The following is a 6,000-nucleotide window of genomic DNA, read 5'->3' as shown; positions in this document are numbered from 1 at the left end:
TCTCTCTCTCTCTCTCTCTCTCTCTCTCTCTCTCTCTCTCTCTCTCTCTCTCCAAATTGGGAAGTATTCTTCATGTACCATATGATGCATATAGGTATTTTTATTATTTTTTTTATGCATTTTTTACCTTTTTTTTTTTATTTCTCTATGTTATTGCAAGTGATACGTGAAGCTTCTTTATTACTGTTCTGAGCATTTCTGTAGATTTGTTTAGTTAGTATATCCCATAGAAATACTAATTTTTTTTTTTTTTGTGTGGCTTTAAAGGATTAATGGTGACATATGGATATGATCTGGGTTAAAAGCTTGTACAAATAAGGTTAAATGTCTATTTTTGCACTGGTTGTTTCCCTAAGTTTCTTAAAAGTACTGTGATATAATGATTAACAGTGGACTAATTAATTATTCTTTACAGGGTCTGTAACTCCTTACATTTAATTTATGTTAACTTTACTTACATATTTTTTCCTTTAGTTTATGAATGGGAGGAAGGTTTAATATTCATATCTTAAGAGATGCTTACTTTCTTTTCCACATTGCAAGTTTTAGTGATTAATATTCACAAATGTGTATTATTTACTTAATGGCTTGTCAAAACAGGTTGTTTTTGTGTTGCTTTTTTTTTCTCATGCTAGGATAAAGTGTTACTAATGGAGTTTATTTTTTACATCTGTTTTATATATCATTACAGTTTTGAGGGGAGCTTTCTGTTAAATGTTCAAGTGAAAAGCATATTATACTATAGATGATAAAAATTATAGTGTTTATTTTTTTTATTATTATTTTTTTTAATGCAATGAAATGGAGGGAACATTTAATTGTATATGAATATATTGAATTTATTACCTATTCTTTCCCTAACCTTGAGACAGCAGTAGCTAGCTGGTAGTATTAAAGGTACTAATGATTCATCATCTGCCTAAGAAAGACTAACTAATTAGTCATTTAATTGACTAACCTATGATCCACTTTACTAATGTGGTTAGTAGAAGCAGTGAACAGTACGAAGGCATTAGTCAGATATATTTGAGTAAGACCATACTCAGGTTGAGTGCTCAGTTAGTCACAAATTGACTAACATTATGTTAGTCACTGTGACTAATGCTGCCACTCGTTCTAGACCCCATGGGTTTTACTAAGAAAAGTTAATCAGCACGACTATGGTTTTGTGTGATGTACATACGGGGCCCCGCCTGTAAGAAGGTATGCTAGCGCCATTTTAAAAATGTTCAAGTGATGGAAGCTGGTCAGCAGGGCTGGGCGGGAACTGGCTACAGAACTGATTTTGACGGTTCTGCTAGACCAAGGAAATGATTCCTTGGATACTTAAGTTACTGGTTCCTGCCCACCACTACCAGTCGGAGGAGCACATCGAGCTGCCACGTTATGGGACAAGCGTCCTTTCTGAGGTTGTTCTGGACAGGACGGATATCCCTTCTCGTATGATCGTGTTGTACCCCCATAAAGTTTGCCTCACCCCATTTTAAGAATGTGCAATAGAGTAATATTTAATAAAACAGCACCACAGTTACAGTTCTGGTAAAGAGACTAGAGGCAAAACAATATTAGATTCAACAAAGGACAGGCACCACTAACATCCAGGTAATCAGGCACAAGGACATCCTGCATCATCCACATCACCGAGGCGCTGTTACTCTCCACAACTATTTGCCACATATGTGCAATCTGCACCAGACTCTGACCGGCGAACTGGCTGGCATCACTGCCGCCACACTCCCCATCTTGGGACGCACCAGACACCGCAGCTTCACACGCATCCCATGCCTGGCGTTGCTGGCTTACCGTGTGCACTGCTCAACTTACAGTTATGCCAATAAAAGGAACCAAATGGAGAACCCTTTTCATGGCGGCGGGTAAATAGCACAACAAGCAGACCACAAGGACTCGATGGAGCGGTCAGCCTCCCATTGGTCAAGAACAAACCGGCGAGCGTTTTGATTGGCTGAGATGGCCCCAAGTCCCCTGTGTTTCTGTGGCCCAGGAATGTGTGTCCTTTTTTCATAGGTACTGTTTCTCCCTCTGGCACAAAAGGGACAGTACTTGTGTGTACCACAAAGAGTGCTGAGTGTGCCTGCTGATGTGAGAAGAATGAATGGCTTCGTCGCTTGTGGGAAAGACCACAATATCGATCATATACAGTTTTCTGCTTCTCTCTCAACTTTATTTTTTTTTTTACATTCCTCCTCCTCCTCCTTATATCTTTCTTTCAGCTTATCCATCCCCCCTCTTCTCTCTCTCTCTCTCTCTCTCTCTCTCTCTCTCTCTCTCTCTCTCTCTCTCTTAACTTCTTTTTTACTTCATCCTCCTCCTTGTATCTTTCATTATTTTTTTTCTTATCTTATTTTCTCTAATTGTGCTTTTAGTCTTTCATCCTCCGTCTTCATCCCTCATCTTTTTGTATTTTTTTTTTTTTCATTTTTTAGGGGGGGAGGGGTATATTTTCTCTCATTTTTTATTTATGAGTTTGCGTTGTCACCTTTCCCTCCAGTAGTCTGGCAGCAAGGAAATGGACGCTCATCTATTCCCATTGGACAGTAGACGTTTCAAAATAGTGATGTCCAATAAATTTTGCTAGGATAGTGTCTCCATCACTTCATATACTGGGGGTCTCTTGTACATATATCACATTCATAACACTGAAGAACGAAGAAGGAGCAGGTCTCTCTCTCTCTCTCTCTCTCTCTCTCTGCTCATGTTCCTATAAAAGTGGTGATTTAATAACATTACAACTTGTCATTCCACTACCAGCACAGCAATTCCAAGACTAATAGGTGTATCCATTAGGAAGATGGTAGAGGTTGCTGGCCTCCATGTAGGTGGTCGATCTATATACAAGGTGTGCCATGAATTACTACTTACCTGGCCAGCAATCAGGGGGTCGACCTATACTTGAGGAAATACATACTTTGAAAAATCCTTTCCTCCTCTTCCCTCACCTGCAAACGCTCTATTGGCTACAAATTGCAAAATCAGTTTCTTTTATGCCTCTTCCTTCTTGTAGATGCTAATAAAGACTCCACACATTGTTGTTATTGCTGTGAATCGTTGCATAACACAGTGAAAGGGTCAGCAGAAACTAACCTAACATAACTAACCTAACTTAACCTAACTTAATTTGATGCCTCATTTCTTCAGCTGTGAAAGGGTCAGCAAAAACTAACCTAACCTAATTTGATGCCTCATTTCCTCAGTGGGTGAAAGAGTTGGTGGTAGGAGAGCACGATCTACACAGTGAAGTGCTCAGCTGTGAAATTAATTGACTCAACGAATCCAAACCAAACCAAATATCAGTCACTGCCTGAGCCTGCCTCTATTTCACACTGAAGTCTAAAATTACAACAACCATACAGAGAAGAGGATTAACTGACTGATTGACTGGTATTATAGGGACATACGGTAACCACACCTTCCATCCCAAACTTCCTGCTGAAGCATGCTGTTAGATCAGGTTAGGTTAGTGTCCTTAAGAGGGGTCTGGGAGGGGCGAAGCCCAAACCGCTTAAAGTTAGATTAGACTAGAAAGTTACCTAGTTTTCAAAATATGGCATTTCATCCTTACACTTTTCATTAATGTCCAGATCGATTGTGTTAAACTGCAATTTTTACTAGTTAGGAGAGGGATATGGGGGTGGAGACCCCAAATTAGCAAGGTTAATGACTTCAGGTTAGGATAACGTAGTGGTGGGTATGGGGATATTCATGGGGATATGGGGATATATGGATATTCATTGTTACTACTGTTGGAGATTTTTCCCAAAAGCAATCTCTTTTTCTTCTTGGATGATATTGAATAATGAATCAATCATATTAATCATAATATTGATAATATTAAAACTAGTGTTCTTCTCTAAGGTTAAAACTTGCCTTACCGTATTTGTAATATGAGTGATGAATGTAATGTAGTGTGCAATATCTTCCGCAAACTTACAGATGCTTAAATAAAATGAGTTAAAAATTGAGTATTCTTTTACTTTTACACTAGTCTCAATATAGCTTTTCTTACCCTTCTCATAATCCTGACAGCAGTTTTTAAAGATTTATCTGTTTTTGGAGAAGCAAGCTCGACCGCTGCCGTTACAACTCACCTTTGCAGGCTTTCGTGTGATGGATAGGTGGGCACTGATCTATCCTAGTGAAGGTACATTCGTCCATGCATGTATGCATATAACATCTGTTGCGCAAGTGCGAAACTAGTAACGATGACTGGTTCTTTTGTTTGAAAATGCAGCCACTGGCCAGTAAAAAAAAAAAAAATAATAATAATAATAATTAATTTACCCAATCATAGTGTTTTATTTCATCCTGTGGAGGGAGAAGCAGCTCAATATGAAATATTTGAATAAGTCTGAGGAAGATGTCTGTCAACGGTGGGTGTCGCCTCGATTGTTTCCTGTGCATCATCAGATTTCAATTTGAATTTCAATTTCACTTCTTTTATTGTCATAAGTATACACATTATATTACAAAGTTAAATTATATGGATTACATAAACATATGTCAATAATTTGCTTGACAATGAGGACTGATACTTTATGATATATTTTGCCCTCCTCTGTATAATTTACTCAATTATTTACAAAAAATAAATAAGGTGACGACTTCATATTAATTTCTTAGCCTTGCCAGTTAAATCAAAGCTAAGTTAGGCTTTTTTGGTTAGGTTAAGTTAATTTAATTTAGTTAGGTTAAGTTAATTTAATTTGGCTAGGTTAAATTAGTGTATTAGAAGTGTGTATCTTTACTGTCGCAAATTGTATGTTCCCGAGATATTATATATTTATCTATTTATTTATTTATTTTTATCAAATTTACCGTTAAGGTGGGTTAGCTTAGGTTTAGTTAATGTTTTTGATGAATTTCTGCTTGCTAACGTGTGTGTGTGTGTGTGTGTGTGTGTGTGTGTGTGTGTGTGTGTGTGTACAGGAGGAGGACTTATAAAAAAAAAAAGATTTATGGCAAAAAGTTACTAGATTCATTTAAAGCACATAAAAATCTACCAGAAAAATGTAATTTCATCCAAAAATGTTAGACGTGTGCACTTATATAAATTTACTAAAATAAAAACAAAAGATTTGCAGAAAAAAAAAAAACATGCAGATTAATTCAAAACAGGCCAAAAACTCCTTTTTTTTCAGCTTGCTCCCATTTAGGGGCAGCCACATCGGATCACTCTTCTCCAATGCGCTCGATCTTCTGCGCCTTCCTATGTCACGTCCACCACTTGCATGTCTCCCTTCACAGCATCCATAAACCTTCTCTGCTCAAAACAGGCAAAAAAAAAAAAAAAAAAAAAAAAAAAGATAAATAAATAAATAAATAAAATAAATAAATAAAAAAATAAAAAGTTTCGTCAGGCAAACTTAGCTAGCTTTATCTCAGTATTTCCCACCCAAGCTGAAAAGAAGTTTGGGAACCACTGCCTTGAGAGAGAGAGAGAGAGAGAGAGAGAGAGAGAGAGAGAATTACCGTTATTTCTCTTTTTCCTCTCAGTCATCACCTACTGGACACGCCTCTTGCAGTGTGTGTGTGTGTGTGTGTGTGTGTGTGTGTGACTGACGCCCGCCAAACCAAAAGGCAAAGGAGACAGAGTCTTTCACTTGCTGACCTTCCTTAACATCATTACCTTGTTCTTGTTGGGTAGTTGGGGGCATGGCAGGCTCTGGTATTACCTGGTTGGCTACCCTGTCATTTTCAGCAGTATGGCTCGTGAATAATGACTGGTATAATGATTTAAATTGATAGCCTTCAGGGCAGCCCACATCTGCAGGCACGCCAGCCCTTTGCTTAGTGTTAGCTAAGACAATTAAAGTCGGCTTGAGGGAGGGTAGTGCCCCAGCCTCTAGTGCGCCGAAAGTGCTGGTAGTAGGCAGATTATCTGGTTAGATTCTGGTAACCTGTCTAGTCTTCTGGATGGATACCCTGGTGTGCTTGAATGTCTTGAAGGCTAGGGCAGGATCTTGGGAACCACCAGGTAGGCCT

The sequence above is a fragment of the Scylla paramamosain genome, chromosome 9, assembly GCF_035594125.1.
Source record: "Scylla paramamosain isolate STU-SP2022 chromosome 9, ASM3559412v1, whole genome shotgun sequence".
In the NCBI taxonomy this organism is placed as follows: domain Eukaryota; kingdom Metazoa; phylum Arthropoda; class Malacostraca; order Decapoda; family Portunidae; genus Scylla; species Scylla paramamosain.
The sequence above is the reverse complement of the archived record's forward strand: the minus strand, read 5'-3'. Positions refer to the sequence as shown.